This window comes from Carassius auratus, unplaced genomic scaffold (assembly GCF_003368295.1).
Source record: "Carassius auratus strain Wakin unplaced genomic scaffold, ASM336829v1 scaf_tig00017303, whole genome shotgun sequence".
Taxonomy (NCBI): domain Eukaryota; kingdom Metazoa; phylum Chordata; class Actinopteri; order Cypriniformes; family Cyprinidae; genus Carassius; species Carassius auratus.
In genome coordinates this window covers 35,192-60,240 of record NW_020524770.1, presented here as the reverse complement: position 1 = coordinate 60,240, position 25,049 = coordinate 35,192, and the positions used below count along the sequence as shown (strand labels likewise).

The 25,049-nt window shown below is 35.4% G+C and overlaps 1 pseudogene; it reads left to right on the top strand.

Moving 5' to 3' along the window:
- The first annotated feature begins 395 nt into the window (after positions 1-395).
- Positions 396-24,383, top strand: LOC113075618 (trichohyalin-like; annotated as a pseudogene).
- Positions 24,384-25,049: the final 666 nt, after the last annotated feature.

Genomic DNA, 25,049 nt, shown 5'->3' with positions numbered 1-25,049 from the left:
CAGTGTTTTCTTACACCCCCCGTGTCTTCCTTGTTGCATTCATCTTAACTGGTTTTTCCTGCTGAAGACCGAGCAGGTTTATGAGAGGAGTGGCCGACCGCGCGCAACACCTCGAGACCGCAGCTTCCGCGTGCTGCTGAGTCTGACAGGAATCACCCGTCCAGGGCTGTCTCATGAATATTAATTACGTACCGTGACGTTCGCCACTGATTGGATGAAAGTTCTGAAATAAACGAATCAGACTCTGCCGAAGTCTTCTGAATATTAATTAGCCACGGACACTCCCGTCAGGTTTCTATGAAACTTTAAATTAATATTCATGAGATCAGCAGTCGTCATAGTAGGATTCCTACATATACGACCCGCCCGCCTTTCTTTAAAGTTTGAGCTGCACGCCTACAAACCAAAGGGACACAGACGTGTATTTGAGCTTGGCATCTATAGGTACAATCTTATGGAATAGATTTACTACTATACAGGTAAATGCACATTATTTGAAACTGTTTATTTGTGTAGCTATTTAATATGCTAATAACAACATCCATTCAGTCTCTAGTATAAATAAAGGGTATACTTATTTCGGTTGTAAGATTTATTATTTTAATCATTATGTAAACTTAATAGTACCCCCGGACAAAACTGCCAAAATAGAGTGTTTTTTCCCCACAGAGCTGGGAATTATACAGGGTTCAAAGACAGACGGTTCATTGTAAGAGGCACTTATTTATAAGTTACTTATTACCAACCAACAGGTGCAGATTACTGTGCTCCTGTTTTATAAGCTTTTCTTTTTTTCTCTCACTCTCTCGTTTATATATGTAAAACCCTCATTAATAGTCGATAAAATTATAAAGCTCATTTACATTAATATATGGATATATTTGAAAATATATGAATAATTTTGATGCCATTTATACATGTTTGCTTTTTTTTCTAATTAATTATATGATGTCGTTGTTTTTTAATAAAGTTTCTAAATAAAAAGTTATTGTGACATTTAGCTGTGCAAATTCAGAGAAGCAGGAATGGAGGTAAATAAATGCACCTGACTGATGAACAAAAGCAGGTTATATTGCCCCTCTCCAGACACGCACTGGTCATGTTACAAGCTCAGCATATAAATTTGTGCATAATAATTTGCATATGTTCCTGGTGAGTGTAAGCTCTACAGATCTCTTTATTTTACCATCCAAGGTCACAACGATTGGATCTCAGAAAGCGGAGACAGAAATTATGCATATTAATAATCTAGTTTGTTTAAAACTATGGATATGTTTTTGTTGAGATGTAATTAACAGCTACAATTGGCAATATCTTGCCTAGAAATGCTACTTCGGTGGCAACTCCAATAAATATTGATAAGGGATTCATCTGTCAGCCATTCTCATCATGATATATTTTGAGTGTAACACATTTTGTCCATCTATATCTCATTTGGCAATACTGGCTTTCTGTCGGACCGGTTTGTTGAACGAAGACAGATTTACGTCAAGCCAAAATATGAGATGTGAGCATTTTTTTCTCGTGTGGATAAGGTTTCAGTGACTTTGAGGTTTCAGGATTTTCTGTTTGTGGCCGATGGAAATCAGAAAGTACACTAAGATAACTAAACTTTGCTTAACTTTGTATGCAGGATAAGGAAGGGGTTTCTTCCTAAACACCCCAGGCTCTAACTTGTTTTGCACTGTGAGTTTTGATCATTTTGATGATAAGAGAACATAGGTGACGGTTTCGAAATGTCAACATTCAGATTTTTTTTTCAGTTCATTTCAGGCTAGTGCATGACTTGCAGCAAATGAGTAATTTCTCCATGTGATGGTGTTTGTGTGCATGCAGACTGCTGATATCAGAGTCACACATCAGGTGAAAGTGATGCTGGTCAATTATTGTGGGTCATGCACGGTGTGTTTGAACAGCCTGCAGAGAAATGTCATTTCTTGTTTGAGTAACTCTAGTTGGATGGAAAAACTTAAAAATCTAGACCAACCAGAGTAACAACTGGATTGGCTTTTTGTTTCTTTCCCAGAGAGCAGTTTTTTTGTGTTTACGGCTGCTTTGAAGTGTTCATTGATTCATTCATTCTGTCTCTACCAGAAAGATCTAATATAAAGATTTCCATGAACATACATAGCATGTTCTTTGGGACATGCATCAAGTAAAATACACAACCTGCTTCATTAGGAAGTTTTTCATCAATCTGTCACTGGTGAAATAAACAAAAATGCTGCATGATGCCTAAAATTGTCCACCTAAATGACTATTTATTTACTTAGAGATCTAAATCCGAACAGCTGACTAAGAAAATTCAAACAAATCTTTTCAGGATGCACACTGATCAAACCATCCAAAAACCTTTGACTACTTCATGGATATTACATTACACTTTCGTTATCTCACTTATCGTTGCTCAGAGTTTTCCTCATAGCTCTGGGCTTGTTGTCTTGCTGGCCACTGAAGTGATCAGCACAATGTGTGGCCAATTTTTAGGTTACTTAAGGAGGAAGGAATATATCAGGAAAACAATCTTCAATGCAATGCCATTTAATTTGAAGAGTGCCAAACAAAGGAACTAATAACTCTATCTAATCATTAACAAGAGTGCTTATAATAATGTCCCAGAGATGTATGTAAATACCACTGAGATTCCAAGCAGTGTTTCTCTTTTGTTTTCCCATTCAGGTGCAGTGTGTAGCCATGGCTGCATGGGTGGAAGCGTCCACAGGGGAAATCAGCCAATCGCTCATTAACCCAGACGAACCTTCAGTTGCAGACTCTGCGCTTCCTGAAGACACGGGCAAGTCAGAATCGGTCCTAAAATCCCACTTCATTCCCAAACCATTTGTCCTGCAAAGGAATGCCACTGTCCGCTCGATCCAGGCTCCAAAAACCAACATTAGCAAAGAGCTCAATCGAGCCGCCTCTTCTGAAATGCCTTTTAATATTAAAAAACCTGATACTGGTGTTCCAAAACCATCAGAATCCCTAAAATCAGGCTCAAATGACACAGTAAATGGCACTAACCAAAGTGCAGCCCCTATACCCGTCCCACTCATCCCAAAACCTGACTTAACGGCTAAAGCTAAACCGGAATCAATGAAGACTCCTGGTTCTGATAACCAAACCAGTCCAAATTCAAAACCTGATGTGACCGCTGAAGATGTGAAGGATGTTCAGCCCAGGAGCAGGGCAAAATCCTTGGGTTCTCAGGATCAAAAGATCCTGAGCCAGAAGGTCGGAGGAGAAGCAGCCAAGACTGATGCAGATGTTAAAATGTCTTCAAAATGCTGGCCGCCTCGAAATCGTCTAGCCATGGAGCTGACCTCCAAGTTCGAGTCACCATCTCCACCAGAGAAAGAGGTGAGGAGAGATGCTGAAACCAGCGAGACGGAGAAAGACTTGCCGCCGCATTCTCCTTCTGAGTCCAGCTCTTCAAAGCCTCTGATGGAGAAAGAAGAGACGGGAGATGAGGAGGTCAGTGGAGGCAGCATTAAGGGACGGATCAGCCTTCTCTTCGATCGATCTACAGCAGCTCAGCACAGGGACACCTTCAACAAAAGAGACAATCCACAAGCAGAAATATCTGTTGACATTAAACAGAGAATCCAGAATCTGAGCTTGGACGCACCAAGGACGCGCTTGCCATCCACTGGTGCTCCCAAAAGGTTAGCAGAGCCTATCTTTTCATTCTGACCTTCAATACTTGTGTTTCTTATGCAGAAAACATACTCTGTGTACATAAACAGATACCAGGACTCAACTGACAGATCTTGAACTGTTGATTTTACATTAATTAATCTTGCTGATCAGTTTTTATGTATTGCATAGAGATGGATATGTGTGTTCCTGATCCAAACACCCACTCAGTTGTATTTGAAAACATTTCAGCTATGTCAGTTATGACTCTTAACCATTTGACATGTAGCCAACAATCACACAGAAGATCAAATCAAGTTTAAACACAGCCGCTGATCCAGAAGGAGCAGTTGTTATGTTTATGTATGAAACAGCTTCACAAACATCTCGACAGGTGACTTTTTTAATAAGTGATTCATGCTTGTTCATTCAAGAATGAAGCAAGCGAGTGAGTCAATGAGACATTCATTCAGCCGATTTGTTAAAAAAATAAAAACCTGAACCATTCAAGAACAAATTTTTCAGTTTGATATGCTTTTAAAATAGTGATTTTTTTAAAATGTTCTTTGCTTTCATTTATTTAGTAGCCTAACATAAAAAAATATATTTCGAATTATGTTTCGCAATTAACTTAAACATTTTATTTTTGTACATTTTGCTAAATTGTCACCAGGACTGATTTTGTTGAAATTTCAAAGATGAAAATCAGAGACGTTTATGCAATTATTTATCAGAAAAAGTGTTTATGAATAAAAAAATGAAAATAAAACATTTAATGAAAAATCTAAATTTAAATATTAAATATTAAATATTAAAAAATTTTGTGTGTGTGTGGCGGGGCCAACGGAAGTATATGCAGGAATGTTAAGTATTCTGGCCTTATGTTGTCCTTATTTTCAAAGCTGTAACATATTTCCAAACTTATGTTTGCAGTCCACCATCCGAGAAGACACAGAGCACCTCAGATGAGGTGAAATCTTCTGAAAAACCGGCAGCGACAGACATGATGCCTGGTGACAATTCTACAAGTACGACAGAAATCAAGAACGCAGCTGCTAGTGTGGAGAATGAAGAAGAAGAGGAAGACCATGTTGCCATTCCGGTTTACCAAAGGTTTGAGATGAGCCTAGATGCTGAGAAAAAGAGAAGGGAAGAAGAAGAAAAACAGAGAAAAGATGAGCAGTTTGAGAAAGAAAGACAACAGCAGGAAAGGGAAAGACTATTGGAAAAGGAGAGGAAGGCAAGAGAAATAGAGAGGCAGAAAGAAGAGAAACAAGAGAGAAAACAGGAAGAGGAAAAGCAAAGACAGATGGAGGAAAGGAGAAAGCAAGAAGAAGAAACGAATCAAAGAAGAAATAAAAGAGGAGGAGAGGAGGAGACAAGCCAAAGAAGATAGGGAGAGACAGATTGAAGAGGAGAAGAGAAGGATTCAAGAAGAAAAAGAGAGACTGAGAGAAGAGGAAAGACTGGAGAAACTAAAGAAAGAGAAAGAAATGGAAGAAAGAAAACGAATGGAAGAAGAGAGACTAAAAGAAGAGGAAAGACTGAGAAAGGAACAAGAACAAGAGAGACTACAGAAGGAAAAAGAGATGGAAGAAGAGAGGATAAGAATTCTGGAAATAGAGAGACAGAAAGAGGAAGAAAGATTGAGAAAAGAGCAAGAATTAGAGAGAATAAGGATAGAAAAAGAGATGGAAGAAGAGCAGAGAAGAATTCAGGAGATGGAGAGACCAGAAAGAGGAGGAAAGACTGAAACAAGAACGAGAAAAAGAGAGACTACAGAAGGAAAAAGAGATGGAAGAAGAGAGGAGAAGAATTCAGGAGATGGAGAGACTGAAAGAGGAGGAAAGACTGAGACAAGAACGAGAAGAAGAGAGACTACAGAAAGAAAAAGAGATGGAAGAAGAGAAGAGAAGAATTCAGGAGATGGAGAGACAGAAAGAGGAGGAAAGACTGAGACAAGAACGAGAAGAAGAGAGACTACAGAAGGAAAAAGAGATGGAAGAAGAGAGGAGAAGAATTCAAGAGATGGAGAGACAGAAAGAGGAGGAAAGACTGAGACAAGAACGAGAAAAAGAGAGACTACAGAAGGAAAAAGAGATGGAAGAAGAGAGGAGAAGAATTCTGGAAATAGAGAGACAGAAAGAGGGGGAAAGACTGAGACAACAACGAGAAAGAGAGAGACTACAGAAAGAAAAAGAGATGGAAGAAGAGAGGAGAAGAATTCAAGAGATGGAGAGACAGAAAGAGGAGGAAAGACTAGGACAAGAACGAGAAAAAGAAAGACTACAGAAAGAAAAAGAGATGGAAGAAGAAAGGAGAAGAATTCAAGAGATGGAGAGATTGAAAGAGGAGGAAAGACTGAGACAAGAACGAGAAAGAGAGAGACTACAGAAAGAAAAAGAGATGGAAGAAGAGAGGAGAAGAATTCAAGAGATGGAGAGACAGAAAGAGGAGGAAAGACTGAGACAAGAACGAGAAAGAGAGAGACTACAGAAAGAAAAAGAGATGGAAGAGGAGAGGAGAAGAATTCAGGAGATGGAGAGACAGAAAGAGGAGGAAAGACTGAGACAAGAACGAGAAAAAGAGAGACTACAGAAAGAAAAAGAGATGGAAGAAGAGAGGAGAAGAATTCAGGAGATGGAGAGACAAAAAGAGGAGGAAAGAGTGAGACAAGAACGAGAAAAAGAGAGACTACAGAAAGAAAAAGAGATGGAAGAGGAGAGGAGAAGAATTCAGGAGATGGAGAGACAGAAAGAGGAAGAAAGATTGAGAAAAAAGCAAGAATTAGAGAGAATAAGGATAGAAAAAGAGATGGAAGAAGAGCAGAAAAGAATTCAGGAGATGGAGAAACAGAAAGAGGAGGAAAGACTGAGACAAGAACGAGAAAAAGAGAGACTACAGAAAGAAAAAGAGATAGAAGAGGAGAGGAGAAGAATTCAAGAGATGGAGAGACTGAAAGAGGAGGAAAGACTGAGACAAGAACGAGAAAATGAGAGACTACAGAAAGAGAGAGAAATTGAAGAAAGAAAACAAATGGAAGAGGAGAGACAGAGAGAAGAAAAAAGACTGAGACAAGAAAGAGAAAGAGAGAGACTAAAGAAAGAAAAAGCGAAGGAAGAGGAGAGACAAAGAATTCAGGAGATGGAGAGACAGGAAGAGGAGGACAGATTGAGAAAAGAAAGAGAAAATGAGATTGAGATGGAAACATGTAAAGCAGCAGAGAGATTACAAGAGGAAGTTCCTACGAGTCATGATTTAATATCGTTCGATGCGGAGGGACCAGCAGTGTCACAGACTCTCGTCTCCACCGTCCAGGCTCCTGACGTCTCACCTCTGCTCACTGAAGTGATCTATGATGACTTTTCAGTGAAACCCCGAAGATGGGGAACCAGGGCGAGACGTGCCTCCACGCCGTCTCCATCCAGAGAACCTCCTGCTGCTCCTGACCACAGTTTACAGCCAGAATCAAAATCCAGTGATCCTGGATCCCAAGAACCATCCGGAGATCGGGTATATGTGCATGATGATCTGATCGGATTTGAACCTGAAGCCTCCAGTCCACAAAACTCGACAGAAAGCAGAAAGCAGATATATTTATTTGAGGAGTCCAAACCAGAGGACCCGCTGGAGCCAGAACCTCAACCTGATGAGGTGAGACCAATGGCAGTTATTTAAATACTGCAAAATTATTTTTTTTAATAATATTGTGATATGTTTTACTTTAATATAAAAACAATAAGCCACAAGAGACTTTAAATCAAAGTGATTTTACATCATGTTTAGGGGTGTTTTTAAGAGGTAAAACAGAGTGTAAAACTCTCTTAACTTTCTTAATCTTAATATAAAAATATAAAATAAAAAAAAGATGTTAAAATAACATGTCCCCCCAAAGAATTATACCGCGGAGTAGAAAAATATTGGATTTTGAAATGTTTAACTCGTATGCTTTTATTTTGAAAGCACAATATAGCAAATTGTCAGCGGTCCACCCCATCAAGAATAGCTAGCAGCAGCAGCGCGCAAACTCTCACCGTCTTCAAGTTCAAACAACACGAGCAAGCGCTGTCCTAAGATTAATCAAAATCAATTGAAGACCGAAGTTTCATGTGGGACATTTGGATATTTTTTATTCTCCTGAATTACCGCGGGGTGTGACAATTGTGCAAAAAACGTTGCATTATCTTCTCTGAAAAGCGTTCCGCAGGTGACATAAATTATACTTTCAATAAACTAAAAAAACTATCCAGTGATGAAATGTTTTCTGTTGACACAAATCTTGTGCGATTTCCTAAACTGTCGAGATAGTCACACAACGTGTGCCATAGTCCTTTAATGACACATTTTGCAAACTAATGACACATTTAAACCAATTCACTTTAATGAATGGTTAAAACAACTGATCTGTCCAACAATGAACTCACAATAATCGGTGAATAAATCTGTATCACTTTACAATAATGTTCCATTTATTAAACTGTAGTTAACTACTTAAGTTAACATTTACTACTAATGAACTGCACTTCTGCAGCATTGAAAGTGTTAATTTCAATATTTAAATACTATATATATATATATATTATTGAAATCAAAAGTTGTATTTGTTAGCATTGTTAATAAACTGTGAAGTAACATGAACAAACAATGAACAACTGTATTTTTATTAACTAAGATTAATACAACATATTAATAGCATTCATTAACGGATCTGTGAGGTTTCCGATGTCTGCACCCCCCACCCCCCCAATTGTAAAACTGATTCGTACCATAGACAGTAAAAGAAATGGACACAGCGACCCCATTGTAACTCAATTGAGACAAGTGAAGCCCATTTTTAGCGTTTTTTAGCACTTCCGTTTCTGACGCGCAGACTCAAACTAAGCTTGATGATGTCAGCAACCTGTCTGACAGATGTAAATGTTCTAGTAGCTGTGCGTGCAAACTGCCATCGTTAATCTTGCAGAGACGGCGAGCTTGAGCGGGGAGTTTTTGTCGTGAGTGAGCTGGAGTAAGTATTCTGATTAATTATTTTGTATAGTATTTTAAAATGCAACGCCAGTACGCCATATTAAGTTAATTGCCTGCGAGCTTCTCCTCCTGTATGTGCGGCAATTTCTCTACTGTGCGACAGAGAGTCGAGTGGTTATGACGCAATCGTTAGCCTATTTTTACAAAAACTGTTTATACAGGGCCACAATGTAACATAGAAGGTACTGGAGCCCTTTATATATTGTCCTGTATCTTTAGAAATAAATAATGGACAAATTGAGTCTTTAAACGCCTCAGATGTAAAGCTGTATTCGCTGTCAAAGTGACGCCAAAATGAATGGGAGGTCAATGGGATGTTAACGCAGGTGAAGTTCTGCTACAAGATGGCGGCACGCGGCCGACTTCATCTTCCGGTCGACTTCCTTGCCGCCTGATTCGTACGCACCTGTGTGGGATGTTCAGACACGCTCGAGGCTGTGTAGCCAATCACAACTAACTGTGCAAGCTGACCAATCTCAGCCCATTGTGTATTTCTGAGGGAGGAGCCTCATAAAAACAATCGAGGCATTTGACAAAGAAGGGACAGATCGGTGTGAAATACAGGTAAATTATGTGAAACATAATGTTTTATTATTTTAACGAAGCATGAACACATTTTAGACTGCACCCCATAAACACAATCAACTCAAGAAACAAACCAGTCAACCACTCCTTTAATTATTCATTAATAAAAATCTATAACTGAATAATTTTGTCTATAACTTAAATTTGAAAGGCAACGTAGCAACTTGGCACATTATTTACAATGTGCAATCACAGGTGTACATTTATCTGCATTTCGAGCAAGGCTCGTGCCATTAGAATTTAAAGTCAGAAAATAAGTGAAAGTGAAAGTGAAGTGACATTCAGCCAAGTATGGTGACCCATACTCAGAATTTGTGCTCTGCATTTAACCCATCCGAAATGCACACACACAGAGCAGTGAACACACACACACACTGTGAGCACACACCCGGAGCAGTGGGCAGCCATTTATGCTGCGGCGCCCGGGGAGCAGTTTGGGGTTCGATGCCTTGCTCAAGGGCACCTACGTCATGGTATTGAAGGTGGAGAGAGAGCTATTCATGCACTCCCCCCACCCACAATTCCGTCCGGCCCGAGACTAGAACTCACAACCCTTCAATTGGGAGTCCGACACTCTAACCATTAGGCCACGACTTCCCCTTAAAGTCATTAGTTATAAAGTAAATATTTAAATTTTAATTAAACGAAAACTAAATGGGCCCCACTTATCTCAGCTGGCGGTAAACAATATTTGAAAACACAATTTTGGCCCTTTTGGCTTTCAGTAGATGAATGCACAGCAGCCTGTAGGGGGTTACTAGCTGGTTAGCAGTACTAGCTGCTGTCATTCTAACTTAATCTAAAAACAAATGCGTGTAATTTGCTCAACGGATGTTTTTATGTTTGTTGGAAGTTCTGAGGGAAGCAAAATAGCATCTGGATTTGCCAAACTTCACAATCATTGAATCTTAGTAAGAGAACCGCAAGAACTATAAATGTCCAGAGCTGCGTTTTTCAAAAGCATTGTCAGAAATGTTGATCGTAGAGACCATTGGTTGCAATAGATGTTACGGTGTTCTTTGGCTTGCGATGCTTTTGTGAAATGCAGTCCAGACTTGTATAAGCACAACTCGCATGCAGCAGACTTGCTAAAAGTAAAAAAAATAATTGTAACATTACCTATAGAATTGCATGATTTTTTTAGTGACTGCAAGCACAATCTGCTCTGAGCTCATAGGTGAAGGTACGAGAAACCTTGTTTAACTGATGCTACTCTTGTTTCCATTGATTCTGTCATGTTGGAATTTCCCATTGGTGTCTTATGACGGTGTAGAGTGATGTCATCGCAATAGACACTGCTTTGTTTTGCGTGTGTACTGTATATTGATGAGTTTATTCTTACTTGACACTTATCCTTGAGTCAGGCCTATTATATTTTCAGACAGCACCTGTAGACTGCATTTGAGAAACAGATCATACAAACATCGGCATTGATTAAATCTACGCAATTATATTTAATGAACAATTAATCCAAATTAAATTATTGTTATATTATTAATATGATGCCTACATGACATGGGCAAACAACCTCTTCAGTTGTTTTACATGATCCTTGACATTATTTGGATTATTTGCTAAAAAGAAATCTAGTTGTTTTACAGCCATTTGTTGCTATTTTATTGTACCCAGCTATAATTTTTTTTTTTATTAAAATAAAAAATTCTCTCTCTCTCTCTCTCTGTCTCTCTCTATCTATCTATACAGTATATATATATATATATACTCAATATAATTATAAAAGTTGAAAATAGGTCTAAATATTTCCATTTATAATTTAAGTACTTTTGTCTGTCTATTGAAAGCTGTTATCTGAACATAGTTCATTCAGTCACAATTTAGTGTCAGTGTCTTCCTCTATTGATACTAATACAATTAATTGCAGTGAAAATTGCCGTCAATGAGGAGTAATTTTTGTGACGATTGTTAGCTATTTTGTACACAGCAACATGCTCAATTCAGATGCAGTTGACTTGTTTGTAGCTGCTGTTTTTATTTGCAGTGTCAAATGCAAAATAGTTCCTGCTTCTTCTTTATCTGAGTGACAGAAATGTGATTCAATTGTGTACTTGCCTATAGTGCAACTAAAACCACCACATATTTTAATGTGATAATGATCATACTGTAATTATGATCCTTAATTCGCAATATTCTGAGCACCAATGTAATCACAGAAACATAATCACAATCTTAATGGCACATACAGAGAACGCTTTCAGCTAAGGGTTCATTGGATTTGATCAGACCCTAAGCATGCGCTTCAGTTGAGTTTAGTGAGCAACACTTGTTATGGTTCAGAGGCTGAATTTGCATTTGATTCATGTGAAAGTTTTGGGGACAGTCAGGGAATTTTCTCTGTGCCGATCTTCATGTAAATGATTTGCAAAGCCCTGAAGGTTTGGATGTTTACTTTCGTAAGCAAAGCAAATAAAGTTCGGAACTCCAAAATGTTTGAAACAAAAATAAAACATTTGCAATGACGTAGAATGATCTGAATGATATCTTTGTTTGGTTTTCATATCTTCGTGTGAACTTCTGGTTGAATCTGTTGGGCCACAGATTCATGTGTTCATGCAGTTGTTCACATCAGGAAAAGGAAAGAGAATACCTGTACATGTTTGTTATTTCTCTGCTGGTTTAATAAAACATTTAGCATCTGCCTTTAGAGGTATTTAATGAAATTAAGTTCATAAAGATACTATGTGTTTACATTTTCTTAAGAAAATGAGTGGTGCAAAGGTTAGCATCATACTTTTTTTATATATAATAACACTTATAAAATAAATAAACATATATAAAAGTAAAAAAACTTTCCAAATATTAAATGTTTTTTCCAAATAGAGTAAATTTTTTGTATTAGTCCATTATTATTATTATTATTATTATTATTATTATTCATTAAGAAATATGAATGTTTTACAGTCATTTTGTTGCTATTTTGTTTTACCCAGCAACAAAAAAGGTAAAAAAAATAATAAAGCATCTTTAAAAGGCTGAAATACAGTAAAATTAGTAATATTTGTGAAATATTATAAAAAAACTTTATTTAATTTATTTTAAAAAAATATTTTAAAATATAGTTAAAATAAAAATATATATAATAAAATGTAAATGGGATTTAAATGTGATGAAAAAGCCAAATACTTAAGTTTTCAGTGCCACATGATCCTTCAGAAATCATTATTTATTTGAAATAGAAATTATTTGTAAAGTGGTTGATTTTCAGCATGTTGTATGCAGTTGATAGGGTTCTGGAATACTCTAGATATTAATTCGATTTTATTAGCCTTTTTTATTGTCTGCTATTGAAAATTGTTCTTTCATATGCTTAGTAAAGTGATATTATAACATAAGAGAATGTTTTCATGGTTCCTGATTGCTGTGAAATGCATTATGATTACAGTATTTGACAGTATTTCTACTTCTTAAGCGCTTGTGAATTTTTTTATTGAATGTAGTTCAAAAGAAGCCATTTGAGCTGTTCAGAAAAGGTTATGAAATATGGTTCTCGTCTAGTTATAATTCACTTGAGGAAACGTCTGTGATTTCACTTCTCTTGAACAGTGTTCAACTCAGTGAGTAATGATATATTGTAGTCCTCTATGCGAAGCTGAATGTGAGCATGCATTTACTCATCTAACTCGCACAAAAACAGAAATCTATTTATTGATTTATTTAAAACAGAAATATTTTGTAACATCTATCGCAGTATGTGTTGTGAAAGCAATTCCAAACAAATATTCCTATTAATTACCAAGCATTTTTATTGTATACTTAGAATGGCTACTACAGAGTCAGTTTCTTATCGTATGTGATTGTTTCGTGTGGAATAAATGTCCTCCAGTTAAAGCAGTACTTACTGTAATCATAACAGCTGGTGTCAAGGAGAGTTTATTGCAGACAAACACGCTATGGCTCATATTAGACAAACACAGCCTGTTAGTCATGACACATAGTCAAACTAATGCACAGTGAAGTATAAAGCGTCTGATTCAGCAGTAGTTTGCATAAGGGTTTTGTGGTTTAGAGTTTCTCTTCCAAAGTTCACAGATACAGAAAGGCTCCCACATAAAACTCTTTCCTGATTTCTCTCTCAGTCCGTCTGTATTTCACTATTTCAAATGCAGTGACACATAAATGGCCTTGATCTTCTTTCATCCCTCCTCCCCCTCTCTCTCTCTCTCTCTCTCTCTCTCTCTGTTTCTCTGCGCTGGGAAGTTGTCACTCTTTCGAGGGCTGTGTCTGTTTCCGGTACCTGTCCGTACCTGCAGCGTTTCAAGCGTAAGCGGTGGGCTTGCCGGAGTGCTGCTATGTTTTTCCAGTGAGATCTGGGGGAATTGCACAAGAGAGAAGCTTACAAGACTTTAATATCTGCATGTCAGAAGGTTGTATTCCCAGATTTGTGTTTCTACCTCATCTAAACAAGAAGAGAAGATCAGCTGCAGAATGGATTGACTTTAAATGTGTTTTGCGGAGGAAGGTTTTAGAAGAGAACCGGGAAGTGCTTTCTGTGATGGACATTGGCTTAACGTCTGGTCCAGTTTGGAGCACAAATCAAGATGCCTACAGATATGCCAATGCATGTTGGCTATAACAGCCTCTAGACCTCATATCTGGGATTTGTCCCAAAAAACAAGCTGTTTCCTGCCACATACCACAGACTTTGTCAACATACTCTATCAGTTGTGAAATAAGATGCAGTTCTTGGGTAACAAACTGTCCGAGGCGCAGACGCAGGTGTCGGGATGGGTGGGCAACATGCGTCGCTCCTTACAGGAGGCGGTGGAGTTGATGTCGGGAGTAATCGAGGAAGAGAAAGATGAAGAACGAGTGGGAAGGTTTGAGAGGGCCATCTCACCGCTGAGAAGTTTTGCAACTCGTGGTCGACTGTCTCTTCGAAATCTCTCTCAAAGTCGCCAGCGTTTTCCCTGCGCAAACGTACGACTGCGTCGAACTCAAATAATGTAAGACTATGCTGAATGTTTTCTGCCCTCTCTTCTATTTCGTCTTGCTCTGTCAGCCAATCTTTAAGGCACTGCACCTTCTTTAAAAGATCTACAACAGTCACGATTGTTACCGCATGCTCTCGAAATATGCATCAAGTATTGCTTTGAGAAAAATTTGGTGTTGAGACTATTATTATTTTCTGAAAAAGAAAAAGCAAGTCTCCTGAGTGGCTAAAAAGCCCTAATAGCACCTAAATTGATGATGCGTTTAAGCTAAATTGAGTAAAAAAAAAAAAAAAAAAACTATGAAAAAACTTTCCATGCCATACAGTTTTTTTCACTAAGTAAGAATGAGTATTTTTCAATTTATGTATATATATATATATATATATATATATATATATATATATATATATATATATATATATATATATATATATATATATATAAACGCAGTCAGATATCAAACGTTAATGACAACAATAAATATTGAAAATGTGTTCAAATATCCCATTTAGTGGCGAAGAACTTTATGCATTTTGGATGTAATAAATCACCCACAGATGCAGCAGAAAACATCTGGGTCATGTTTGCATTTTTTTTGTGTCATTGGTCATAATTATAACTTTATAATTATATAGGCATAAACTAAAGACTTCAGAATAATTCATACACCTGAAAATAGACTGAGAGCTGAAGAAATTGTCATAATCTGGCTCAGAAGAATACAGGAATAATGTCTTTTGTGGTGTTTTTCTGGTGATAAAGGGATAATATGAGACTTCTTCACATTATAAAAAGTTATCAGAAGCAAAAATGCTATAAAATGTATTTGCAAGCGTGACATGCTCGAGCAAAACAGGCACTATATTTATAATCAGCACCCCAAAATTAGTAAGAAACAAGTATTGGATTTCATCCAGCAAATATGATGCTGGCTGGTGTTTTTATTATTATTCAGTAGAATCTGATTACAGTTCCTGCGTATGCATGAGTCAGTGTGTTCAGATGCTGTCTTCTGGAATAATCTCCAGCTGTCTAGGCTTGTTTTTATTCACTTGTAAATTTGCTCATCCTCTCATTTTGGATCTTCTTTTCCCTACATGCATCTCTGTCAGTCATGACAGGTCTTGATCCACCCAAAACTCACAGAATTCAGTCAGACCAATTTGGTGAACATGCACCCATCCCACAAGACATCCACTTGTGTCTATACAGATGTTTTAGAACAAAAGTTTGGAGTCGTCAAATGTTTTTGCAAGAATTTCCTAATGCTAACCAAGGCTGCATTTATTTAATAAAAAAATACAGTAAATAAAGATATATTGTAAAATTTTATAACCATTTAAAATAACAGTTTTCTATTTTAATATACTTTACAATATAATTTGAATATATTTTAAAATGTAATTTATTTCTGTGATCAAAGCTGTAAACATTACTCCAGTCTTCAGAGTCACATGATCCTTCAGAAATGATTTGCTCCTCAAGAAACATGTTTTGCTATCAGCATTTAATAAAACTAATATTTTTGTCTAAACGTTGAGGCATTTTTCATCAGGAGTCTTTTATGAACAGAAAATTCAAAAGGACAGAATTTCTTTGAAATTTTCTGTAATGGTTTTAAATTTCTAAATGTCAATTATAATTTAACCAAAAAAAAAAAAAAACATCTTACTGACTGCAAACCTTTGAATGGTAAAATGAGTCTGTTTAAAGGTTAACAGCTTGTTTTAGTTCAGTAGTTGCTGCATGACTCATGGACTATTACTAAAATATCACAGGATGACTCTAATGCTGCTCATAGAACAGCAGAGCAGTCCTAAATTTCCCTAGTGAGTAACTACACAAATTAAAGCTGCACATCAGCCATGTTTACATGCAAATTCTGATTAAAGGGAAAGGTCACCCAAAAATGAAAAAAATAAATAAAAATAATTTAATGCATTTATTACTCACCATCATTTGGTTCTAAACCCATAAAACCTTCATTCATCTTCGGAAACATAAATGAAGTTAATTTTGATGAAACCCGAGAGCTTTCTGACCCTGCATTGACAGCAGGGAACTGAAAATTTCAAGGCCTACACTGTAAAAAATTTCTTGTTGTTTTTACAAAAACTTTTTGGCAGCTGTGGTTGCCAGAATAATTTTGTAAAAATACAGAAAACTGTAAACACATTTACGTCAAAAACTGTTAATTTTACAATATAAAGCTGTAATTTACAAACAAGAAAATGTGAATATAAACCAGTAAATTCAACAACACACAAAATTAAATCTGTTTTGTACCTTGAAAATACTGACAACCACCATAATAATAAAGATGGTACTGTATAAGAGAAAGCCACATGAAGTATCAAAGCTCATCACAAGTAGCTTCACCACAAGCAGAAGTATATATTAACATATAGAAGGTGCACATTTATGGAAACACAAAACACCATCATGGTAACACACGTGATACTTAAATAATGCAAAAAACTTTCATTAAGCAACAGAAGATGTAACATAAAGCTCAAATGTACATAACTGATAACAAGAACTATTTAAAAACATGATTATTTAAACTTTCAAACGTGGAGTGTCACGCAGGGAATTCTGGGAATATCAGTTTACAGTTTTAGACTGTAAATTATACATTGATTTGTTCTTTTTTTACTTCTAAAAGCTGTATAATTAACAGAATTTTACTGTAAATTTACATTAAATGCTTTGTTAGATCTTTTACAGTTTTTCCCTGTATATAGTACGGGAACTTACTGTTAACCTATTATCAGTTTTTTTCCGTAGCGTTTTTACAAAATTTTACAGTTAAAATTACACTTATTTTTTACAGTGTAGAAAAGTAGTGAGGACATCATTAAAACAGGGGTCAGCCGTAATTTAATGAAGTTATGAGAATACTTTTTGTTTACAAAGAAAACAAACAAAAAAAATGTATTCAACAATTCTTCTCTTCCCTGTCACCGTCGTTCACGAGAGTACCACGACACATGAGGGTTATTTCCTCTTATTTGAGATAAAGTGGGTTAATATAATTTATGTTTTAATCACAATTAATTGCATAAAAAAAAGTTATATATAATATATGTGTGTGCACTGTGTATATTTATTATTTAAAAAAATATTTACATGTATACTGTATATATTTATATTCATATATAATTTATATTATATACAAATATAAATATTTGATTATATACATACTTAATTATATACATACATGTGTGTGTATTTATATACAGTACATGATAAATATACACAGCACACACACATATATTATATAAACAAAAACTTTTATTTTGGATTAATCGTTTGACAGCACTAGATTCCCCCCAACCCCTGTTACTAATTATTTTGATCTAGTCTTTGTCATTATAATTTGACACTTCAAAAGCATCTCACAGTTTTCCCTGGTTTCCTTTACTTCAACACTGAAAACATCACATACAGCATCTTTAAGAGCCTCCAGCTCTGTGTCAGTATAGAAGAGAAATGAATGATGGGTGTGATGCAGAAGAGGAGCTGTTTATTGTGAGTAGCGTGTACAGATCAGAGATAGAGTCCAGCCGTCATTGCTGTATGTTTGTGGGATTGTCTCGTGATGGACTCTGATGTGCTGCTCACAGAGAGCTTGTTTACCAGGAAGTGTTTTGTTTCCTAGAAACAATTCTTGTACGCCGAGATGTTTTATACACAGCAGAGTGACGTGAAATTCAAAGTATTTGATCTGTGTACAAAGAAGTGTCTGGATGATAGAGTGTGTGTGTGTGTGTGTGTTTGTGTTTGTGTTTGTGTGTTTATAAAGGATAGTTTCGTCCTCCTGTGATCATTAAAACACGTATGCCTGGATTGTTTGTGCTTTTCTGTTTGCAGCGAATGTGGTTTTGGCATGTGTGTGTAATTTTAACTCATCACTTAGCACCAAAATGACAGGATAACTTTTTGTCATGCCTGCCAACAGGATGTGATTTTTTGCATTGCATTTGTGCAGTATGCAGTTCTTGTAAGAATAAATTTTGGGACCAGTTCTCACTATTAACTAGTTGCTTATTAGCATGCATATTACTATATTTATTAGTACCTATAAAGCACGTATGAATTCCTTATTCTACATGACCATATTTTAGATCCCTTAATCCTGCAAAATTAAATTAAGAGTTTATTTAGGCAAAATTATAGTTAATATTTAGCTAATAGTTAGACATGGTTCCCAAACTAACATGTGACTGCAAGTCTGTTATATGCAACAATATATTATGAATGTATGTATAAATATTGTAGCTATTTGGCAAAATATTATCCTAAAAACACGGAGACCTATTATTTTGGTCGTTTTAATGGCTTGACTCCAGGAATGTGTCATGACAAGAGGTTCATGGATTACGAAATGATGACAGCAGATTAAAACTTTTTTTTTTTTTTCAGATGAAACCTTTGATCTAACTTCTTCTTCTTTGGAATTTCTTGTTTTGGTTGACTACAGTTGTGTGATTTAAATTATGTATTATGTTTCAATTTCAGTTCACCATTTTACTCATTAAGTGATGGTTGTTTGTTCGTTTTCTGCCAGCTATACATAGAAAAAAAAATAATAATAAAATCAGTAATTTTAAGAAGTCTGTCCTCATAGTCCAAGATCTTTGCATACTCCTTCATGAAAATGCGTACTTTTTTTTATCAGATTATTAGAAAGTTATTATCATTAACTAAAAACTTAGACAAAAAAAATGGTTATGCAATTAAGCTTCAATGTAAATATTAGATGAAAACAAACAAAAAAATTATAAACTGAAATGTGCATGTTTAAAGTCGCAATATTAAGCAATACATTTTCCAACTGAAAATAAATCATTTCTTTTAGCTGAACAATATTATTTTAGTATAACTATTAAACATCTGTTTTAGTTATTTAAAGTAGGTCATTATACATATCAAAATGAGAAATGTCTAATTCAGATTATTAATGAAAGCTCTAATCGTATATAAAAAATAATGTGGTTTGAGGTGAGCAGCTTTGGTTTTCCTATGGTTTTCATGGTTTTGATGTGTCAACAAGCTGGTGTTTTCAGCAGGACTTTACTGTATTCTGAGTACTGAAGTGTGTTTGTATGCTCTCATTAAACCCTGCAGGGTCAGCTGAAGGACGATGAGCCCGAGGAGGATGCAGCTCCAGAACAGGACACAGAGAATCTAATCGAGGAAACCCATGAACACAATGAAAACAGCGACACTGTTGATAAGTAAGAAATATCTACAGCGTGATACATCTTCATTTTCATTGCCACAATAGACTTTTGAATATCTGAGAATAGCATTAGATCTGTGTTGTTGAGCTACATGTACCAACTAAAACTAAAAAATACTGACTTTTATAGTCACAAATCAATATAGTTTTTCCAGTAACAAGATATTATTTCCAGGTGATAAAATGACTATATTGCTGTGTTTTCATGTTCTGTGTACATAGTCTTGCAGCCGAATGTGTTTGAAGGAAATAATAATATTCTTAAGTGACTTGAAATACCCTTTACTAAAAGTTTAGCTACTTTTGCGTAGATGATTCATTACACTGAGCTTAAAAAAAGATAAGTGATTAATCATTTATTATTTATTCATATCTTCTTGGTAGCAAAGTTATTATTTTGTTAAATGCTGCTTTTTATGTACATGCTTATATTTAAATTATATAAATTAGAATTTTATAGTTATATTAGTGTAAATGTATGTGTTCAACTTTGACATCATCCTACATGTGTCACACACACACACACACACACACACACACACACCACATATATATATATATATATATATATATATATATATATATATATATATATATATATATATATATATATATATAAAGCCCTGAAATAAAATACATTTTATATGTTAACATTTATTTAATTTTTATTTAATTTAAAATACATGTTTTTATAGGTTTAGATAACTCTGGTTTAAAGTATCTTTCCCAACACTGCATTATAAGCATCTTTAGACTACTGTATAGTCAGCAGACATCAGTTTTGCTCAGACTGTCCTCTAGTGGTCATGAAAAGCATCAAACATCAGTTCTCTCACTGTACAGTTGAGGATCACATGTGGGTTGATTTCATGTTTTTATCTGTTCAGTGTCGCCAGAATCAATCAAGTCCTACAGAGACTGAATCAAAAAACTACATCTGCTGATTCAGACACAGAAGACGTCCCAATTCAGGAGGAGCCCGAACCGCTACCGGTTCTTGAGGTACATTTCAGTTAAGATGTTATCAGATTTTATTATATATATATTAATGTTTATATATATGTTTTTGTATTTTGATTTGTATATATATTATGTTTATATTTTTTTCATATACACTACCATTCAGATGTTTTACTGTATATCCATTATAAGTTAGGATTTTTCTTTATGTGTTACAGTAATATAATGTAATGCACCAGGATCATTTGAATTTTCTGGTTAACAGATAAAAATTCCATTAGAATTCATATTCATTTATATAGAATTCATATATTGTATTATACTCAAGTCTTCTAAAATAATAAAAAATAATCTTTATAATAGAATTATTTAAATTTAAATGTATATATAATATAAAAATAATATAATTATGAGATAAATAATTGTGTACATGTGTTGATGTGTGTATTTATGCTGGATTAGACTGCGGCTCCTCTCCCGGACTCCAGTGTTTACCGCTCAAAGGTTGCTCTGGGGAAGAAACGGAGCATAAAGCGCTCCAGACCGTCTCGTTCTATACAACAGAAAGCCACCCTGCTCTCTCTGACAGAAGGGACACAACCCGACTGGAGGTTCTGTGACTCCACAGGTAACATCACACATAAAAACTATTCATTTAGATGATGTCCCATGCAGAGCAGGTGATATATTTAACGCTGAATCATAGTTACATTTTTATTCTTTAGAATCTGTATGCTTCACCTGCAGAAATTCCACGAACTTTATGTCAATGATTGATTAGACAGAAAACAATCTATTACAGACGCAAAAGATCCGTGTTCCAATGGAGCGGACTCGGAATCAGAAGAGGAACCGTCCCAGGACGTCACGTCCTCTCCAGCCCCGAGTCAGCCCAAGAGAGTCCCTATGTTTCCTGGGATGGACCCTTCTGCCCTCATGGTATGTCGAGGCCTAATGGTTAGAGAGTCGGACTTGTAACCCAAAAGTGTGTGTGTGTGTGTGTGTATGTTTGTGTGTGTGTATGTGCTCTTGTTTTGTGTCATATCAGGACACAACTCTGTATAATGACATGGGTATGACACAGGTATTACAAGGAGAGGGTGACTTATGAGGACATAACCCATGTCCCCATTTTTCAAAACACTTATAAATCATACAGAATGAGTTTTTTTGAGAAAGTAAAAATGCACAAAGTTTCCTGTGAGGGTTAGGGTTAGGTGTAGGGCCATAGAATATACAGTTTGTACAGTATAAAAACCATTACAACTGTGGGATGACCCCACTTATCACAAAAACAAACATGTGTGTGTGCGTGTGTGTGTGTGTGCTCTTGGATGGGTTAAATCCAAATTCAGATATGGGACTAAACTACAGTCCCTCTGTAGCCACAGATCAACTCTTCATGTCTGGTTTTCCTCTCGCAGGCGCAGCTAAAGCGGAGAGGTGAGGTTGCAGAAACAGAAAGTCCAGCAGAAGCACAGTCGTCTCCGTCTGTCCCCGCACGCTCTCCCCGCACACACACCAGCTCCCTCGGCCCCAGAGTGCTGCCCCCTGTTGACAACACTGGGTACGTGTGACCAGACATTTTCAGTAAAACATTATTTATTATTGCTTATCAGATGTGATGCAATCACAATTTAATTGTCAGGTCAATGCATTTTATAACTCTTAAGCTAATTTAACCCTATAGAGCCTACTGTATTATATTTGATACATTTCTAAGGCTACTAAATGATCGACATGATCAAAACCTGCTTGTTCACAATTTACTACATGCTTTCTGTCGTCTGATTGGTAGTTGATACTTTTTAGCAAGTAAACGCCTTTTATTATAATAAAAAAAACACACACACCATCAGCTCATGGTTCACGTGTATTTTTGCTGTGAAATCTTTACTGATTTTTAGGAAGTAAATGTAAGAATAACTTTCATATTGCTGGTAATGTTTTGGACTGATGCAGCTTATGTTTACTTGATCATCCATAGATCATTTTTTTGAAAAATCATGTTAAATGTGATTATTAAATATGATCATCTGGCTTTTGAGGAATGTTTATTTGTCCATCTCTCAATCATCAGTGTATTGTATTGCATTATATGTTTAGAAACTACAGTACAGAGTTTTGATCATAAAACTAAACATTTAAATATCATGAATTTTATGTCATTAGTCTGTTATACTGTTATCATATTTCATACTATCATAATTGTATTACTTTTTGGCCATATAAATATAAATAACTGCACCAAATTGCGTAGTTTTGCTCAATTTGGGCCTTTGAATAAAATTGGGTGTGTTTTTTTTTCTACATTATATTAAATGAGCTGTAAAATCCTGATGTACCAATTATATAATTAAACACAATCAGATCTTTTTTCCCACTTTTATTCATATTTGTCTAAAGGTAAAAAAACTGCTCCATTTCCACACACAAAAAAAAAATTAAATAAATAAAAGTTATTTCTGATTATTATTTCATTTGACAAGCTTTAAAGGGTTAATTTCATTGTGCTGCTTCAGTTTTTTATTTTCTTTGATACACATCATATTTTACGGTGCCACATATTATGAATATATATCTGTCTGAATACACCATTCAGATCATTCTTATTGCATTCATCATTATGTCAAATGTACTCATGGTGATTAATGTAAATCCAGGTCGGGCTCGTCACCCTCCTGGCTGCTTGAGCTCAAATCCAAGAAGCGAATGAATCAACCTGAAAGTGAAGCCTGAAGCTCGTGAAGCTCAGGTCAGTGTATCTGCAGGATCCAGTTCTCTGATTACCTAAATAATCAAGCTTCCTGAAACTTTGCTGAAAGTCCAGGAATATTTGCATGTTGTTACCTTCATCTCCAGTAGAGGGGACAAATCCACACATATATATATACATCACTTAATTTAGTTCTTCTTACAGTCTCAAGAGTACATTAAACCCTGCTGTCTTGCCTCACAGGTCTGATGCAGTTTAAGAGGAAGTCGTCTGCAGAGGAAGTCTGCGTGATGCCACAAACATGTCAAAAGAACTGCCTTATATGAATGAGAAGTGCGATGATCTTTCATTCTCATGCTGAATGAGTATCAGACTATTTTAAATACAAGTCCTGGACTAAACAGTTTGTTAATCTTTGCAAAGATGACGTTCTGTTATAACACATTTTTACATTTTACATGAAAGTCTTTCATAATTTGCCAGCATTATTAGCGGCGAAAGAATGTGTGTTTAAAAAGCAAGTGCCCTTCATTTGAATTGTGTTTACATTTATTAATCCAGCAGATGTTTTTATCCAAAGAGAGGAAGGTCAAACAAGCATTCAAGTTCCTCCAGTTCGATCAGGGGCCAAATGCACATATCTTCTGTTCATCTCTGATCGTGGAGAAGCAGAAATCAGTATAGCTTCAATGCACTTTAAATGAGTCAGATCAGACCACTGGAAAAGTGCCTTAGGGCTCTTAGGCATTAAATTGCATTTGAGTTATTTTTCTGATTTTAAATATTGTGTTTCTAAAAGCCTTAAGATGTTCATTATGGCATTGCTATATGAAACTCATTTTTTTCTCTCTCTTAATTGTTTTTATTGTTTACAACATGCCAGTCCTTTAAGACCCATTCATAATTTGGTGGTATTTTGGTCTCATTCGGTTTTATTTTATTCTCTATGTTTCTTATTTAATCAAAGCTAGTGAGCAGAAAAGCATCAGCTGATGTGCTTGGATCGGGCTGATGGTCATTTATGAGGTTTGTTTTGTTGCCCGTGTCTTTTCAGCCCCGCCGAGAACACTTTTACAAACACAAATCAGAGTTATGATCATGTCTAATAAGTTGTGACTGTGCTCCTTTGAAATGTTTTTCGGTCATGTGTATTTTTAGACTTCAGCTGTGTAAATTGCTGCTTGAGGAAAATGTTTACCTGTTTAATGTTGGGAAATATGAACTGTGTTTTATAAAATATGCAATTATCTTGATTAAATATTTTTCTAAATGGGAAGCAAGTTTGTCTTTCTATAAACTGCTTGTGTATGTGCTTCAAGACTGAGATATTAGTAGAGCTCAATGATAGAGGTTAGTCCTTATAAGAGGTTAAATTGTACAGTAGATTCATTGATTGTTACAGTCAACTACATTTTAAACCTAAATTAAGACTTTTTTTAAAATATTGATAATTCATTTCCTTTAAGATGCACCCAAAGCCTTTTTTTAAAATGCTATTTAAGTTTAATTTGATACATTTAATATGTTATACCAAAATTAATTTTTTAAAGCATTTTATTTATTAAATAAATTTAAAAACAATTATTTGCTGATTTTAAATGTGATTTCGGTGCATTTTTTAAATTGTTTAATTATTGATTCCTTTTTTAAGGTGCATCCCTTGTTTTATTTTTTTAAGTGCAATTTAAATTAAATGTAAAAATATATAAATATTAACTCATTGATACATTTAACTACATTTTATACAAAAATTAAGCCATTTTCAATTTATTTAATGATTTCAAATGTTGAAATCATTAAATTGAAAGTTTGTTTGTTTTTTAAATTAAATAGTAATTGATTTGCTTTTTTTAAAGGTGCATTATAAATGCAGTATGTTGAATTTAAATATGTTGGATTTAATATAGTGTGCATATAGTGGGTAGTGTTGGAT